The sequence below is a fragment of the Manis javanica genome, chromosome 5 (genome assembly GCF_040802235.1).
Source record: "Manis javanica isolate MJ-LG chromosome 5, MJ_LKY, whole genome shotgun sequence".
NCBI lineage: Eukaryota > Metazoa > Chordata > Mammalia > Pholidota > Manidae > Manis > Manis javanica.
Genome location: NC_133160.1, coordinates 1229809 through 1248425, shown reverse-complemented (window position 1 = coordinate 1248425; position 18617 = coordinate 1229809). Strand labels below are relative to the sequence as shown.

At 62.0% G+C, this 18617-nt stretch overlaps 1 long non-coding RNA gene across 1 annotated transcript; it reads right to left on the bottom strand.

Annotated features, from left to right (window-relative positions):
- Positions 1-1361: 1361 nt before the first annotated feature.
- On the bottom strand, positions 1362-18106 carry LOC140849433 (uncharacterized). Its single transcript, XR_012131202.1, has 3 exons — positions 17975-18106; positions 4967-17577; positions 1362-4410 (listed from the first exon to the last, which is right to left on the bottom strand). It is a non-coding gene; the product is annotated as an uncharacterized lncRNA (long non-coding RNA).
- Positions 18107-18617: the final 511 nt, after the last annotated feature.

Below are 18617 nucleotides of genomic sequence, written 5' to 3'. Positions count from 1 at the left end.
CCGCCGCGGAGATGCTGGGGGGCGCCGGGTCCTGGCGCCGGGACGTGGCCAGGCTGCCTCTGCTTGGTACTCTGCCCTTTGGCCGCTCTTGTGGCCCCCGGTCAGGGTAGCGTGGCTGCCTGAGCTGGGTGTGCCCAGCGGGGGCACACGTGGGCGGAGACTGGGGGCTTGCAGGGGAGCGGCTGGTGGTCTCCCTGAGAGAGCGTGGCTGGGCGCTGGGGTGTTCTCAGCTGCAGGGTGCTGGACGGGGCCCAGGGCATGGTGCCAGGTCTGCCCCCATGGGGTCCTCTTAGAGGAGGAGGGTGGTACTTTTCTATCAAGATGGGAAACTTTTTGAAAAGTGGCAGAGTGGTTCATTTCTGAGCAGGTGGAAGTTCATGGGGGCTCTGGCTGGACTTGCGGTGGCTCTCCTGCCCTTTGGAACCCCAACTTTCCTCTGACCCCCAGACACCATCCATATGGATGCATGGGAGGCAAGCAAGTGGGGGTCCCAGGCCTGTGCAGTGGCCACATCTCCAGCCTCTGAGGTCTCGTCAATCAGGGGGCAGCTGGGAGATTGAGACCCTGGACCCCCACTTTCATGCGAGGTTCTCTGGGAGGGCACATTCCGGGCACCAGAGGAGAAGAGGGGCCTGCGCAGTGCCTCGTCCAACCTTTCTTATCCTTGGCTGTGTGAGGAGGACAAATAGCAGCAGTCACACGGAAATGGGACACAGCTCCTCGGCTTCTTTCTGCGGGTGGCTTCTTCCTGTCAGTGGAGGCGCCTTTTGGAGGCCTCCCCACGCACCCCCATGTAACACACCAGCCAGCCATGCCCAGGGCAGCCGCCACAGCCAGGGACTTGAGAAATTGCTTAGATGCCTCTGCACGATGCAGATTCTGCAGAGACACTGCCCTGCCCTGGGTGACGGTGGCATCTGGACACCCTCTCAGGGCTGTCTGCACAGGGACAGGTGGGGTGCCCTGTGGGGAGGGAGCGCAGGGACACCCGGACTCATCTTGCTGACAGGAGAACAGAGGTGTGTTCAGGCCCAGGGGCCTCGTCCTCAGGCTGGGGTCACCTCTTAGTCACACCGGGATCCAGGGCCCAGCCCCCACCCCCAGTGCGTCCCCCCTGCACCCTTCCTCTGCAGGCTTCCTGCAGCAAGCGAGGCCCTCTTTCCCAGCCGCACCACCACATCAGGTGTGGACCTCCCCCATGCTGCTCCTCACACCCCCAGGGGCCTCTCCTCCCGGACCTGGCTCAGGCTGGGGTGGCTTCCCCTCCTTCGCTGGGGGCCTGACCTAGGGTCCCAGTGTGAGCCTCAAACTCCTGGCTTCGTGGGGGGCGGGGTGGGATTCATGGGTAGAGGGGCCTCAGCTTCTCCATCCCAGAGAAATTTGGAAATGCAGTGGAAAAACATTGATACAATTAAGTATTCCAAAGCGCTTAGTTTGCCACTCGCTAAGTTTACTTAAACCCTCTTTAACGGGTTCATTAGAAGCCGGTGAGCAATGGGGAAATTCATTAACAGGAAGGCGGCCCTGTGTTTGACTGTGAATCGGTATTGATCAGGCCTGGTGGAGGCTGGGCGCAGGCCACAAAGAGCCAGGTGAGGACAGGCCACCCTGGGCATCTCGGCTGCATCCCGCAGGCAGCAGTGCCCCATTGGCCCCTGGGCACCCCCGTGAGCCACCTGCATGCACAGGCATTGTTCAGGTGGGCCGTGGCAGAGCTGGTAGCTGGCCAGGATGGGGAGGAAGAGAGAGGGGAACCCAGAGGGAGGCAGGAGGCAGCTGGGAAAGGAGGCAGCTCTAGCCCCTGGCTGGGCTGGGCGTCCGCTCTGTGGCCAGGCCGAGGAGCCGAGAGAGCCCTCCAGGCATGGGCCTCCTCCCAGCAGCTTCCAGCCACCAGCCAGGGACTCTGGGTCCACCTGCAACTGCCCTTCTCAGGCACGTCTTCAAAGTCAGCACCAGAGGGCCCTGCCCTTGAGGGAGCTGCTCCCTGAGGGGCAGCATCACCGGGGACCTGCCCAGGAGGCCGCCTGGCTGCCCAGGTAAGGCTTGTCTGCGTCTTGACTCTCCTAGTGCCCCTGACTGGGCCTGTGGTGAGGGGTGCTGGCTGTCCATTGGCTCTGGCCACCCTGCTCCCTGACTGCTCGTGGTGGGGTGCCTGCCCAGCTGCAGACCCTTCACTCAGCCCTCCCTGCGCACTTGGCCGGGGCAGGTGTGCCCAGGTGGAGGAGGCGGCAGGCCGAGGCTCTGCTCTGGCACTGAGATGGGATGGCATGGCCCTTCTCTGGGGCAAAGGTGGGAGGTGACAGCCTGGGTCCTTTCTGTTCTGTTCCATTGATGCACAGCTAAACGGTGTTGTGGCCAAAGAAGGAGCCTTGAGGGCCCATACCCCTTGCACCTGTGAGCGACGGGAGGCGGGTGCTGAGGTCAGAAGGGGGTGGGGCCACGCGTGCTGGCCCCTGGCAAAAAGGAGGGTTCCAGGGCGTGGATCCGGGTGGACCCTCTCCCGGAGCCCACACAGCTCTGCACCTCGACCTGCTTGGGAAACATATTTCTTTATATGCCATATGGGCCTGCGAAGCTATGGAATGTAAAGAAGTATGTATTTCAGGCCGGGAACTCTCGCTGGAGCACGGGGGCCGCCGCGCGGACAGACAGACAGGCAGTGTGGCTGGGGCGAGGCCTGGGTGGCAGCCTGCCTGGGCGTCGGTGGACGGCCGGTCCCCCGCCGGCATTGTTCTGTCACTTCGCCTGTGTCAGCAGGTGGAAGCGCTCGTCAGACATTAAATATTCAGCGTGCTGACTGCGGCAGAGGGGAGGCGGCCCTGAGGCAGGCGTGGGGTCCGGCACGGGGCGTGGGAGCTGGGGGGGCAGGGCCCTGGGCTGGGAACACGGGGTGGCCCTGGCTGTGGACGTCACTTCTGGCCATACTAAAGGGATCATTTGCCCACAGGAGGGGCTGTTTGTATGATGGGGACAGAAAACTGCTCAAAGGCACAGGGAATGCAGGGTGTCCCCACATCCGACGGGTGAGCTGGATGCAGGTGGGGGAAGGGATGCTGCAGCCACGTGGAGAGGTTCTTTGAGGGAAGGACACCCCCCTGGCTCCGTCCTTGCCCTCAGGGCCACACCGCAAGGAGCAGGGAGGGTGTCACAGGCTGGGCCTCCAGGGCTGGTCAGGCTGAGGGCAGCAGCCCCAGCCCCCCACACCCTCCTCTGAAGTACCCCAAGCCCAGGGCTTGAAGGCACCTTGGGTGCCTTGCTAATGAGAACAGCAGACATACTGGCCGAATTTGGCTGCAGGAGTGCAGCCTGGCGGCTGTGGACCTGGGGGCGTTAGCACCCCTCCCTGGTGCTGCCTCCCACCCCTGCCAATGGCCCAACACCATGTTTCTATTTTCCCCAAATCCAGCTTGAAGTGCTGTTCATTGCGAAGGCTGGTGGGGTCTTGCTGGCCTGCTGGTGTGGATAGCTGCCTGAGTGGCCCAGGACCCTGTCACCCTGCTTCGCTGCCAGCAAGGCCCTGGTCAGGAAAAGGGGCTGGGGTGACATCCTGTGGGTCCCACAGCTGGACTGTGACCGCCCAGGAGATTCTGGCCCTCCCCGACAAGGCAAAGGGCAGAGGGCCTGGGTGCAGCATGCAGGGGCGGGGCTGCTGGGAGTGCCTGAGGCTGTTAGTCTCTGGCCTTTGGAGTGGCAGCATCTGCAGCCTGGGGCATGGCCAGCATCTCTGCCCAGGGCACGTCCTCCACGGCTCAGAGCTCTTTCCCCATGTGTGTGTCATCTCTACTTTGCAGCCTTCCCTGGTGCCCCGGCCCCTCCCCAACCCTGGCCTTCGGGGTGCAAAGGGTCCAGGAGGGGCCGGGGCACCCCTACGTCTGGGGGCAGCCAGGTCCCCTGAGCCACAGAGGCCTCGCCAGGGAGCCTGGGGACAAGGAGGCTAGGGCGGGCGTGTGCTTGCATACGGTTCCCACCCTCTAGGCAGCCGACCTCAGGCAGGTGGAGGAGGGTCCACAGTCCGGGGGCCCCTTTACCATTCTCAGGGCTTGCTAACCTCTGGCCTGCCAGTGCTGGCACGGCGACACAGGATTGACCTTGGGCACAGACTTCCTCCCGAGGATGGCGCCCAAAGGGGTCCGTGCTCAGTATCCCCGGGAAGGTCATCTCTGCTCCGCTGGCTTCCAGCTCCGGCCGCAGGGAGGGAAGTAGTCGGGCGCGCGGCCACGAGGGCCGGCCACAGGCGCGCGGCCCTTCCTCTTGATGCGTCCCCGCGTGCATTAGGGCTTTATTGCAGGATGTGGTGTTTAAATAAAAGCGTTAGTGTTTTGGAATTAGGTTTGACTGAGCAGTAAGAGTAGGGGGTTTGTGGGGAGGGCTGCGGCCTCCTCTGCTGTGAATCACCTCCGGTCTCTTGACCTACCAAAATGAAAATGGGCACCGCTTGGCCAGTGGAAGTCAGAGCCCCTGCCCCTTGGGTGTCCCTCACCCCCTGCTTTCCAGTAACAGCAGGGCTGTGATTTCTGTATTCTAGGCTCGAACTATTTCCAGGGAGAGGAGCCCAGGAGGGGGCCCCAGGAAGTGGGACACCCTTCCCAGTGGGGTCTTTGGGCCTTTCCTGGGGTTGTGGGGGGATGTGGACGGGGTCTGTGCTCTGCTGAGAAACGCTTTTCTGGGTGGCCTGCCACCCCAGACATGCTGCCTTGGGGGCCCTGGGACTCTTGCCTGGGGTGTACCAGGTGGGGTCAAAGGGAAGCGCCCACCCTCTGGTGCTTGCTGCCATCAAGGAGCCCATGTGTGTCTGTGAGGCTACGGGGAGGAATCTGGCGCACAAGGTGGCTCGAGCTCTCCGAGCAGCACACCACGGTGGCTCCTGGGCGTCCAGGAACACCTGGGGGTGCACCCTCTGTGGTGCGAGGGCTGCCCACCTCCTCTGGTGGAAACTGACTCCAGGAACCATGGAGCTCATACATACGTTCAGTGGACCAGTTAGTTGACTTTCTTAGTGCCACCGCTCACAGAATCTGCCAGCCCCATGTGAAACGTCCACACTGAGCCAGGAGAGCTGAGTCAAGGGGAGGGCGGTAGGGAGCGCGTGTCGACGGCAAGCTGTCCGCAGCCAGGTGGCAGGTGAACTGGCTGCACTTCCAGCTGGGGGCTGCGGCTTGTCTGGCATCGGTGCCTTCATCAGGAGCTGGGAGTACGCTGTCGCGCGAGGGCTTCGGGGCCTGTGAAAGCATGTGTGGGGCATTAGCAGTCTCTCCGAAAACTGTCGCCTCACGCAGAGAATGCTGGGTGAAGGACAAACTGCCTGATTAGACTGACCCGCAGGACAGACGTTTTGGGTGGAGCCCAAGCCAATCAAAACAAACATCGTCTGAATTGCAAACCTACCCCCTCCCCACCCCCAACCAATGCGTTTACATGAAAAATTAGAGAACCTGAGCAATCTTCGGGGCCAGGGCCTGGTGGGTAGACAAGGCCAGGAGGGGTCCCAGGCAAGCGAAGGCGGGGTGGGGGTGGGGCCAGCGTGGAGGGCGGGGCCTTGGTTGCATTCATTGCTGCCATCTTAGCACAAAGGGTAATGGGCTCCTTGATCCAAGTCGCTTGTGCTGACTCAGCCTGCTGGCTGGCTGCACGTCCCATTGCGGAGGACCACCGGGCTCACTGCGTCTCAGCTTCCTGCCCTTGATGGCTCCTGCACCTTGGTGGCCAGGCTTGGGACCGTGTGGCCCTGGAGAGAGAGCCTTGGGTTGGGAGATGTGGCTTTTTGAGGGACCCCAGCCTCGCCCGTTGACCTTGGCCTACCAGCAGCCAGGTGGGAAGAGGCCCGCGAGGGCCTGCATGCGGGTCGGCAGCTCCCAGAAGCTTGCTGCCTGCTCCCGACTGTGTGCGCTTGGGGCTGCTCTTGGCTGGGCTTGGGGCTGCCCCTGAGCTGTGTTCCTGGGCACCCAGTTGAGGCCGCCTGCAGTGCTCAGGGTTCAGGGGAGGCTGAGCAGTGCCGGCTACTGCAGGGCTGTGGCCAGGGCGCCGTGGTGCCGGGGCAGCTGCAGGCGGCATGCATCTCAGTGGCGGGGGTAAGAAGGCCTCCTCTGATGGAAGCTGCTTCTGAGGTGGAGGGACTCACGGCTGTGGGTCCTGCGCTCGGGGTGCTGGAATCGTTTCAGTCCACCTGGGTGTCCAGGGGCCCAGCTCAGTTGCAGGCCAGGTGTGCTGCCTGAGTAGGGCTGGTCGGAGGGGTGGTGTGGCGGTGAGGGCGGGGGACACCAGGTGCAGAGGCACCCCCGGGGTCCCATCTAGGGGTAGGGCAAGGAGGGAAGGCCCATGGCGTAAAAGCTGGTGACAAGGCCACTGGCCCCCTCCAGGTGGACACGCTGGACCTGGTGGTTGAGTCTGGGGACCCTCCAGGCTCACACCTCTAGCCTGGAGGGGGAGTTGGCGACGATGGGGTGCACAGGCAGATGCCGGTGCGTGGACAGCTGCGGGGTGGGAGGGACAGTGACCCAGAGTATTTTTAACAGTAGGGAGGGGAGAGGGCAGCTGTCCCGGGAACCCGTCATGGGGGTGGCTCAGGGGGACTTTTGGAGGTTGAAGGACACCCAGGACAGACACTGTTTTGGGCCCTCATCCCCTGGCAAGCCAGCAAGCCGCTGGTCATGCCCACATATGGCGACCAGGCCGCACGTCTCAGCCGCCTGCCTGCCACCGCCAGTATAAATAGTCCACATTCTCAGCTGTCCTGTTGGAGAGGCTGACCTCAGGTGGCTCCAGCTGGGGGAGGCCCAGGGGTGGCCCCTTGCACCGCCCACCACCGAAGCGCTGTTGACTGCGGCTGCAACAGGGCAGGTGGGGGGGCTCAGAGCTGCGGCCCCACCTGCGCCTACGGGGCCCCTGGAGACTCCCATTGTCCATTTCCCAGGGTGTGGCAGGGTCTCTGCCCTCCGAAGGAGTGGACCCCCGGCTGGGGCCAGTGTGTGCAGCAGGGGTGGGAGATCTACCTGGTCCTGTTAGGCTCCCCTGTCCCCCCACCTCCTCGCCTGTCCCCAGCTATTCCTCCTGTGCTGGACACAGCAATGCGCCCCAGAGGACTGCAGGCCAGGAGCTTCCGGGGAACTTGCTCCCCTCTAACTTTAACCCAAGACGTGAATCTCTTTTGGTGGCATTTCAAACTGCCCTGAAGCCTGGGAGCAAATGCCCTTGAGTGAGGGGATAAAAGGGCCTCTGAGTACCCCTCACAGCATAGGGCATCACTCCTGCGGCCCGGATGCAGGCAGTACACTGCCCAGGTGCCCAGATGCCCACGTGCAGGATGACCTTGCCCAGCTGGGGGCAGAGATCTCTGGCAGAATTTAGGGGACAGTCGTATGCAGTCTCTGTGAGTCCAGCCAGGCCTTCTGCAGGTGTGGCCCTGGGTGGGTGGCTCCCTTATCTTCCCGCTAATTTATCTGATGCAGTGACATGGTCCCCCTGGGGCACTGAGCTCCTGCAGCTGCCGGGACCCATTTCTGCAGGGGGAGGGGTCACAGCAGGGCTCCCTCCAGGCCAGGAGGCTTCTCGCCGCAGGACACACCGGTGTTGCTTAGTCCAAGCTGCCTCCTGCCCTGACCTCCAGCTTTCCACAGATTACACAGGCCCTCACTGGGCCCTGTCTGTGAGATGATAAGACACAAAAATCTATGTTGCCATTTTTGCAAAGAACAGCAGAACAGTTGTTTGTCTCCCCCACCACACCGGGCTTCCTCAGTCCCCCTTCACCCCCCTGCTCTTGGGGTCCGTTTGAGGCAAATTCATCTCTAGGAGGGGCTCCATCAATTTGCTCGGCTCGTTTGTTGACAAGTTTATTAAAAACCCAGGCGACTCTGTATTAAAGTTTTATCAGCATTGAGAAATTAATACCTTTTTTTTTCTGAAGAGAGAAAAGTTCTGGAGCCGGGCTGAGCGGGTTGCTCGGCATCCGGCTGGGCCAGCGTCGGCCGCCGCAGACACAGGGCTGTTTGTGGGACAGGCTTTCCTTCTGCTTTTTAATGCGGGTCTCTGGAGACTCCCCGTAAGTCCCAGCGCCCTGAGTGGGACCCTGGAGAGGCGCCTGCTCGTACGCCTGGGGCTGGCTGTAATTCTTGGCTATTTATTTTAATAATTAACCCTAATCTGGAATTAAAAATTTATTTAGTGGTGAATCTGAGTGCTAATAGCTAATGTTTCTACTGGAGAAATATTAGGTTATTGATGTTTAAATTTTAAAAGCTCCAGAGTAAAAAGTAGGCATCCGGACAGGAGCCAGGGTCCCTGGGGCAGGAGGGCAGGGGGTTCCTGGGCGGGAGCTGCCCCCCAGGTGTGCGTGCAGACGGGGCTGGGTGCAGTGGGAGAGTGTGCCCACCCGTTGCGCTCTTGCTGTTACCTGGGGGCCCAGGCCGTCTCTTGGGTGGGCCTGGAGGCTGCAGTGTGGCCTCCACCCTGTGGCCTTCGAGGGCAGCATCTCTGAAACAGACGCTGCCCGTGGGCCTGCTGCCCTGGGGCCACTGCACCTTCACCCTGGGGAGCCCGTGTAGTTTCTGCCCACAGTGGATGCTACCCTCTGGGGTCTGGTGCTATGGGGCAGCAGGGGAGAGAGGATGCCCGGCTGCCCTTGAGGGGCCAGAGGCCGGGTCCCCCAGGTGAATCGTGATGCTCGTGAATGGGACCTGGGGTGGCAATGGCAGTGGGCAGCATGTGGCTGCACCCCCACGGGGGGTAACTGAGGCTTGGAGAGGCTCAGGGAGCCCCCGGAGGACCTCCAGAGCCCAGGGCCAACCTCTGCTCCACCCAAGGTCAGACCTGGACACGGCCGGGTGTGGGGGTGGCCTAACAAGGCGAGGCTGAGTTTGCAGTCTGCTCGTTGTGTCCTCGTTCTGGGTCTGGGCCCTTGTCAGATGCAGGAGGGCTTCCTGGATGAGGTGACTGCCGCTGCCCAGGCACTGGGGGCATTTGGGGGCATCTCAGGGTGAGGCTGAGAGCCTCCTGTAGGCTGTGGGTCTCGGTGAATGCACGGTGCTCAGTCATTATCTACTGTTTGCTCCAATCATAACTAATTGGACACATATTACATTTTCATAGCATCTAATTTTCTATTGATTTGAACAGGGCTGCTGGTGTTTTCAGCAATTCCCCACATCTACTATCAGTTGGTGCTTAAAAATGCTGAGTGTACTTCCCTGTGTGGGATGATTCCATCAGCAGATGTTTTAAAACCTATTTAATTGTTTGGTTTGTAAAATGCGCAAACTGTATTAGCTGCAGCCAGCCTCTCTTATACCCCAGTAAAAAGAGAGGCAGGGGTAGGGGCTCCGACGTAACCCCTGCCTGGCTCCAGCCACGCCCTCGCTATTGCTGCAAATGGTAAATTCACCAGAACTCTGGCGTTTCTGCCCCGCCCTGCAGCCAAGGCCAGGATGGCACCCCTGCCCTGGGCAAGCTCACCTTCTGGTGACATAAATGCAGACTCTGTGACGTGTTTGCCAGTAGTGACCTGGTCTGCACTCCCTGGAGTCCCCTGGGCTCAGCTCCCGTTGCAACTTCCTTCAGGGCCTGGGGTCACAGGCCCTAGGAGCAGGCCCAGGTGGCCCAGGTGGTGAGGGCTGCCTGAGGTCGTTTGGCAGAGGTGAATGACAGGGCCCGAGAACACGAGTGGGGGCTCTGAGACTGGGGCTCATGTAGCCCCTGGTCTTTGAGCCACAGAGCCGTTCAGGGAACTCTGGGGCTTGTTCCTTGGCCTTTTCTCAAAGATAAAAGGGAAAAAATTCCTTGTGAGGAAGTGGAAGCTTCCAGTGGTTGGTGATACCCCCGGGTACAGAGAGGAAGAGAGGTTGGAATGGCTGCCAGATCGGGCTGAAACGACCCACTGGGGCAGCGGAGTCGGAGAAGCAGGGCAGTTGTCCCCAGGAGAGCAGCTGGCAGAGACGGGTGACCGGATCCTGGGCGAAGCAGGCGAGGCCACCCAGGCCCCAGGGCCCTCCTAACCAGGATGATGTAGGACCACAGGGGGCCGTGCCTGCCACACGGGCTCACTGACGCAGCCACGACCACAGTACCATCCCGTTGCCCAAGGCCACATGGCCAGGCCTTTGGGGTTTTGCAGCCAATCCCTTTGCCCTGGTATCCACTGGCTAACACCTCATTCATGGTTGCTGTGTCCTCTGCTGAGTGCAAAAGGCCCCAGATCCTGATAGGAAAGAATCCTGGTCTGGACTGAAGCCATTCTAGCCTTTATGCTTTGGTTTCCAAATGCCCTTGGGCAGTGACCAGCCAGGCCAGGGGTGGATGGACATTTCCCAGGGGCAGGCTGGGGCAGCCCCAGCCAGGAGAGTAGCACTTTTGATTTGGAAGCAAAGGTCTGTCATTTGGGGGAAATTTCTGCAGACACGTGGACAAGAATTGGAGCAGTGAGGGTGTCCAGGCAAGTGCCAGCTGGCTGGGGCCTTGCTGTCCCGCGCTGGCGGTGGGCAGGCAGGGTCTACCCGAGGTGGGTTTGGGAATGCTGCTCCTGACGGTGGCGGTGCCCGGTGGGGCTGCCTGGAGCTCCTCCTTGGCCCCCGGGGTGGTCCAACGCAAGGCAGTTCCAGGGCTTGTAAACCTGCTTCATCAGGAATATGGACAGAGGTCACTTCATCTGCGTGCTGCCTTCAGTGGAAGGCCAGCTTTGGGGGCCTCGGGCCTGCCCCCACCCTGTGCCCCTGACTGGCGAGCTGGGGTCCGGCCAGCGCCCGTGTCATCTAGGGCTGAGCTCTGCCAAGGGCCACCCACCTGGTTGTGGGATTCGAGGTTGAGAGGGCTGGAGCCTAACCTGGGCCCCCAATGACCCTTGGAAGCTGGTCTTGAAGTGAAAGGCCAAGGGCTTCTGCAGAGGGGGCCACTGTGGCATGGCCCCAGTCAGCATTCTGAGGAGGGGGCACGTGGCAGGGGTGGGTGAAGAGGGTGGAGGGAGGTGTGAGGGGCTGAGGTGCAGGCCTGGAGGGTGGGCACGTGCCTGTGGCCGACCCGACTGCGGCCTCAGGAGGGCAGGATAGAGCATGGGGCCCAGAGGAGGATGGTGGGCAGGTCGGGCAGTGGGGACAATGCCCGACGGGTGAGGGGCACATGTGGGCCCCTGATGCCCAGGCTTGGGGTCCACACACTCAGGACCCTGCTGTCCCCTTGCTGTCACTCCTGCATGCTAACTGATGGCAGGAGAGGCTGCCCTCTGAAAGGCACTTGCTCCCCAAGTCACTGAGGGTGATGGGCTCATATGCTGTCCTCACACTGACCACAGGGCAGCTGCTGGATGCCAAGGGGCTGTCCTCACATCCCCAACAGGCTGCAGACTGGGGGTCCGGGCCCTGTGCCCGACGGGTCAGCTGTGTGGGGCACCCTGTCCTGCGGCACCTCCCAACGCCACACAAAGGGGGCTTTCTGGCTGTCCAGCACCCCTGCAGTGTGTCCACCTGGCTCATGGTCAGCCAGGGCCTAAGGCTGGACTCAGGTCGGGGTAGGGGATGAGGGCCCAAAGCTTGCATCCCGTGCCCCGAGATGTGCACCCTTGAGGGCAGGGTGTGGTGGTCTTGGCTGTGCCCCAGGGCTGAGATGGGTGGCAGATGCCAGGAGCCAGTGCCCTTGCCAATGGATGCATCCATGCCAGGGCCCCTCTGCCCACAGCTGCCCATCTGGGATCCCAACAGGTGAGCTGGTAGGGCAGCCGGAGGGCCCGTGGTGGTGTCTGTGATGCAAGCAGGCGTGAGTGGTGGTGAAGACACATCTGTGGGCATGAGTGTCTGTGTGTGACCCCTTGTTCTCATGCTCTCTCCCCAAAGAGCTCGAGGGCCCCCCCGGTCAAGGTGGGCTTTGCAGGGAGGGGGCAGGGCTGGGGTCCCCGCCACTCCGTCTCATCCGGATGTCACACCAGGAGTCACCATCGCCGTCGGCATCGCTGCTCCCGTGGATCCGGGAGCCGAATGCTTTGCTAAAGCTGGTAAAATGGAACCAAATCAACTGTTCAATGGATTTGGTCCCCTTCAACCAGCTGTAGCTGCGCATTGATTGCTCCGTTGGCCAGGCTGAGGACACGGCGGCCACGCGGATGCCACGCAGAGGCCCAGCTCGGCCCACGGTCAGCTCCAAGTAAGCCAACACCCACCCCGCCCGCGCCCTGGCTGCCCTTGGGGTGGCCTTCCTGGCCAACCCCACTGAGGCCCAGTGGTGGCAGGAACCTGTGAAAATAAACGTGCATCTCCACATCAGAGCGTTCCTTGAAAATGTGTCCTGGAGCCTGCGCGTGGGGTCTGGGGCCTGTTCCCTGGGAGGCTGACGTCCCCGTCCCCCAGGACTTCGCTTTCTCCTTCAGTGATCCTGGCCCCAGGAGGCCCTCTGGTGGCAGGTGTCCAGGTGATAGGGTGGCCTGAGGGACGTCACTGTGGGGTGGCTGGGGGAGGAGCAGGCTGAGTCCCTGCGCCCACATGTCCTGGCATCACTGTAGCCACCCCATGTCCTGGGGCAGCCAGCTGTGGGATCGCCAGGCCCTGCTGGGGCTCCAGGTCCCACGGGGGAGGCAGGGCCTGGCCTTTTCTGCCCCCACCCAAGAGCCCACATGTGTAAGCCCGCCTTGGAAGCCCCCTCCCTGAGGAGCCGGGGGAGGCCTGGTCTGCCCACCCTCCCACCTGCCCGCTGCCTGGAGAAGCTCTCAGGCCCATGTGGAATGCTGCACATCGCCAAGGACTCCGGGGCCTACGCCCTCATCCTCATAAAGGAAAATGCAGGGCCTCTGTGCAGTCTACCACCCCCAGCACAGCTGGCCTGTCACCCTGAGAAGCTGATCAGTTAGTTTTTCAATTGATTAGGCACAGTCCACATCCATCTCCCAGGGTGGCCGGGCTGTCGGCCGCCCAGGAACGGAGGACCTGGCTTATGGGAAGCCTTGGGCAGGGCTGAGACCAGGACCAGTTCTGTCCAGGCACCCGCTCAGGAAGCCCAGACTGGCAGTGAGCCTTCGAATATGAGCTGGTGGTTCAAGTCGGGACATGACCTTGACCGTGGGTGGGGACGCTTTGTCCACACTCGGGCCCAGCCTGGACCTTCCTGTCCACACCCACACAGATTCTGATCTGCACTGACACCTGCCAGTGGCAATATCCCTGTGGCTGAAAGGCCATGGCTGTGGGGGTGGGGGGATCCCTTCCCTGCCAGAGCGGGGGGTCCCACCATGCGGGAAGTGGGATAGGATGGTCACCCCCGAGTCTGGCCCAGCCTCTGCCCTAAGCTGGCTGAGGGTAAGGCCCAGGCCTCTCTGCTCCTGGCTACTCCTCCCGCCCTGAGACTGTCTCCTGTCCCCCATCTCCACGCCATGGGCGCCAGCTCCTGAGTTACCGGAAAGGGGGCTGCTGCTGGTCCCTGCCCGCCCAGCGGGAACTGCAGCCCAGGCCCAGGGCCACATCTGCCCCTAGTCATCACAGGTGACCACGGAGAGGCTGTGTATGAAGTGACCGAGAGCCACGAACAAGCGCCTGGCAGAAGGCGTGTGATGGCCTGCTCGGTGGCGGGCAGCGGCCAGGCAGCCCTGCTCACCACCGTCTGGGACTTCCAGTAAACCTTTATTTATGGACCCTGGAATTTGAATTCCGTATAATTTTCACGGGTCATGAAATACTACTCTTTCTTTGAGTTCCCCCCTTTAGTCATTTGAAAATGTGAAAGCCAGTCTCAGCTCTCAGGCAGCATAAAAACAGCTGGGATTTGGCCCTGGGGCCTCAGTGTGCCACCCCCGGACTGCATTAAATGGTCAAATGGGCAGCAAACAGGCATGTTGGCTTGGTGTACGTGGAAAGCCGTAGACAGGGGCTCTGTTTTGTGGCTGTTATTAGCTGGTTAGTAGATGTTTGGGGGACGGACGAGGGGAGGCCCCAGGGAAACCCCTCACCCACCCATGGCCCATCCACACCTTCACTGTGCAGGGGGCAGCACGAAGGGGCCCGGCCCACCTGGCAGATGCGCAAACTAAGGGGCTGGTGGCAGAGTAGAGCCCACGCCCGGGCCCAAGCTGCTGGGCATGTGCTCGTCTTCTCTGCGGTGCGGAGAGGCTCCATCCTGGGTCCTGGCTGACGTCTGGGTCCTGAGGTTTGGGGTGGAGCTGTCTAGGCTCCTCACCACGGCCGCCATATGGCTTCAGGCCTGATGCCCCATCTCCGGAGCAGGTGTTCACTGGGAACCAGCACCCAGCTAGGCAAAGGCCGCTCCCAGGGCCCAGGAAGCGGGGTGTGGTGTAAGGTCAAGGGCTCGAGGTGGGGAACCACACTTCCTCCTGCCTTACACCCCCGTCTGCTCACGACAGTCCAGGGTCTGTGCTTAGCAGGGCTGCGTGCGGCTGCCCGCTGAGTGCTGGGCATCAGGGAGATCGGGAGGGTGGGGCTCCTGCCTGCAGTCACATAGCAGCTCTGCTCTATCTTGGCTCCAGGTCGGCAGGCAGGGCTCTGTGTCCCCAGCCTGCCTCCTCCACTAGGGCCCTTGGCCGGGCTGAGCATGGGCTGCTCAGGTGGCCACTTCTGTGGTCCTGCTCGTGGTCTCTGAGTTTTAGCTGTGTTGGCACCTGACCATCTTGCCTTGGGGTCCTGGGGCAGAGGGGCAGGTGGGGGGCGGGGCCCCATGCTGGGGAGGAGCCTTCGTGTTTCCCCAGCTCCGGCTGCATCTTTTCTTCCCCCTGGGAGAGGGTCTGAATGCTCCTGGTGGCCCCTGACGCAGCGGCTGGGGTGGCAGTGGGGGCCGACCCTGAGCCCCATGCTCAGGGGCCCTGCAGGGGCAGCCCTGGCCCTCCCTGTGCTGGAGCTGCCCTGCTTACCCTCAGCTGTCAGTCCCGGGATGATGTGTGCCCTGTGCCCTGACTGTGGGCACGGCCCCTGAGCTGAGCCGGCCCCTCCACTGCGAGCTCCCTCCCACAGTGGTTTCCTACCGTGATTGCCCCTGAGGCCTGTCGGGGATGCTGATGGATCCCCAGAACATTCCAACTTCCCCAGGAGCTCAGAATACAGGCCTCCCCTGCCTCCTGCAGTCATGCAGCCTCATGTGGTCCCCTGGCCCGAGCACCACCCTCCTCAGGCCTTGCAGGCCAGGGTGCCTGCCGCGTGTCCACATAGTGCTGCTTGTCCCCGACACTCGGCTTGGGACCCTTGGATGGGGCCCCCATTCCAGCCTCATGCCCCGTGTGCCCGGCCAGGCCTGTCCTCAGGCACATTTGCCCTGAAAGCTGGAGAATATTGGCGAGGGCCGTGTGCCCCCCAAGACCCTGCACAGGAGTCAGGGACTGGCAGTGTCGGAAACTCTGCCCTCCAGGTCCCTGAGCAGAAGCTGCCACCTCAGGGGCTTTGGCGGCTCTTGAAGAAGACAGGAAATGACGCGTCAGGGCCTGGGGGTGCACCACCTACCCTTACGGAGGCCAAGGATCTGGCAACTTTGGGAGAGGTTTCCTTTCAATCAGGGACCTGGTGCCCACAGAGGACGAGGGTGCCCCCACCCCCAGCCTCCCCATCTTCCAGGCCTGTGTCCAGTGGTACCAGCAATGTCTGATTGGGGCTGGGGGTCTCAGGCCTCAGAGGCTGAGGGCCTGTGGCTTTTGGACGGAAATCCTGGCCCCAGCTCCTGCCCGGACATTCCTTTCCTACAAGGTGGCCCTGAAATGCCCCTTACATTTTCCTAAAAAAAAGGAAATGTTCATCTGAAAGGAAGTCCTCCTCCCTCTGTCTGACCACACGGAGCTGTTCTCCCAGCAGCCAGCCCCGAGCCCCGCTGCGTGAGAGGGGCGGGTGGTGCGGGGTGGGGCAGGTGGGCCAGCTCAGGAGGGTCTCCCCTGCTGTTTAACAGCCCCCAAGAAGGTGGGGTGCTTGTGTTCAGTCTCAGCCTGGTTTGTCCGGGCTCCCATACCTCTGGAGACCCTCTCCCACCGCCCAAGACTTCCCAGGGAAATGAGAACAGCCTTAGGTGCCAGCGAGAGACCTGGTGGGTTGCCCTGTTTCCCACGGCTGGTCTGGTTCTGTCCCATGTCCCCGGGCTCACGGCGGGGACACATGTGCACGCCTGCCTCATGCCCACGCTCAGATATCCACACCCACGGGCCCCCTCCCAGCTCACCGACTTCCCACGCTGTCACATTTGGGGTGGTGGCCTCCTGCGGGCTGGTGCAGGCAGGGGAGAGGCTGCTTGGACCGTGGATGGCGGGCCCATGGTGAGGCTCCGAGTGAGGTGGTCAAGCCAAGGTTTGTGTGGGGTCTCCTTGGCGGGCCCCACGCTCCTCCAGCCAGGACGCACAGAGGCGCTCCTGCACTCCCTTCCCTGGGCCCACGGTCACCAGGCACCCCTGCTCTGCCTCCTCAATGGGCAGCATTGCGGCTCCTGAGCCCTTGAAGCCCAGGGTCCTGGCTCCAGTATAGCGCTGATCTGTTCTCCACCACCAGGGGTTAGACCCGTCTTTTCCAGAAGCTTCCGTAAGTGGGAGCACGCGGAACGTGGCCTCTGTGCTTGGCCCCTCTGTCCCAGCCGCTCTCGGACTCGCGCGGGTGGGCCAGCACTGCGTGTCTTGAGCAGCATCTCGTCACCTGTGCTGGACGCTGCCTTGAGAGGAGGCCTGAGCTAGACCCCCGGGGGAGGGCCGGCCTCAGCTCCGGGTCCGAGGTGGCGTGGTGCTGTGGGGAGACCATCCCAGCTCAGAAGGGGAGTTCACTGGCTCACGCAGACAGGAGGGCCCCCAATCAGGGCGGGTCGAGAACCTGAAGCTCTGTCATCAGAAACTGTTTTTTCCCACATCCAGCTCCACTTTGTTCCAGGCAGGCCCCCTGTGGGTGGAGGCTAAGGGCCCCTGGCAACCCCAGGCTCATAAACACAAGCAGGGTGGCAGCTCACCCGAGCAAGACCCCAAGTGGAGCTGGGCCAGGGCAGCCGTGGGACTGTGGGTGAGCCCCTCCCTCTCCCAGTCACAGGCAGGGGAGAGCGCTGGGCGGGCAGAAGGGAAGGCTGCATCTAGGGGCCCCGGCAGCTGCCCAGCACTCCCACAGCTCTGCCATCGGTACTGGGCGGGTGGGGCCGAACCGCTTTGCTGTGCTCTGGCCCCACTTTATTTCTGAGGATAGTGAGAACAGAAGCATGAGAATATGGACGTTTAGCAAACCAGCACGTCTCGTAAGCACAATGTATTGGAGACGCAGGACAGCCCCAGCAGGGCCTGAGGGGCTGTTCAGTGGACTTGAGCCTGTCTCCCAGGACTGTGCTGCACACGCAGTGGGGGGACCCCAGCAGGACGTGCTGAGATGGGCCTTGGCAGGTGTCTGCACCTAAGTGGGTGGCTTTCTCCCACATCTGAGTGGGGCCGCAGGTCCCCAGGGAGATAGCCTGGGACCTGTGCTCCAATCCGAAATCGCAGTGGAAAGTAAAACAGATCACGTGGCATTTCCCACCTATTTTCCCCCAGAAACAGGCTTCTTTCTGGAGCAAGGCTGATCCTAATTTCTAGATGAAGGGTCTCTGTGTCTTCCGGCACCAGCCCCTGGACACGATGCCTGATGGAACGGTTTGCAGCTTTTCAGCACAGGCCTGATGGTGCTAGTGATGAAGCCAAAGCCCCCCTTTAGACTAAGTGCCCCCCTCATTCATAAAAGCGTCATCCCCGTAGCCAGACCGCCCCCCAGATGAGTGGAGCTGCAGCTCCCACGAGCTGCTGCTTGCTGCGTTGGGCTTTTTCTACTCCCGTCTGCCCTCCCGCTGGCGTTGGAGGCTGCTGGGGGCCCGGGGCTGCAGCAGGGCCTGGGGAGACCACCCACCCTGTCCTTCTTTGTTCTGGCATCTCTCTGGAGGGCTCCAGGGCTGGACTGAAGGGGTGCTGCTTCTGAGTCCATCTGGGGATGCCCCCTGCCCCACCCAGGCCCTGGACCTCATCCCCCCAACCTGTCTGTGCTGGGTGTTCAGGCAAGAGGGGCTGCCTGGGGGGGCTGGCACTTACAGAATCAGTCTGCCATCTGCCTTGACCTTTACTGGATGGCCCATCCTTCCAGGTCAGCTGAGCCCCCCTCTGAGAGGCCTCCTCCAATAGCCCCAGCCATCCCAGCGGGCCACGCAGCACAGCCTGACCCGGCCACTCCCAGTGAAGATCACATCAGCTCTTAATTTAGATGGTTTGTAACCCATCCTGCCTATCGCCAACACAAAATAAACAGAGCAGCTGCATTCACACGTCAGGCATGCATGCACTCTCCCCCAAATGGACAGCCCCCTCGCCCTATGCCAGGAGCTCCCAACCTGGCAAAAGCCTGCTCATGGGACTGGCGGGGGCTGGGGAGGCTGGAGACCTCTGGTTTCAGGACTGGCCAGTGGTTCACCGAGAGCCCCCATGCAACACCAGCCCGGAAAGGACCACCCGCCCCATCCAGTCAAGGACGTGTGCACAGCGTTTGATTGCCTGGGGAGGTAGAACTCAGCCACAGCAATGCACTTTCAGGACCTGCTGGAGGACAGCTCCCGCCGACACCCCCACTGCCGGCCTGGCCCTGGGAGGGCTGAGGGAACCGGGTGCCACAGGGCAGCGCCCTTCCTGTGTACTGTGCCCAGGAGCAGAGCCTCTGGCAGAGGACGGGGCAGCTCTAGCT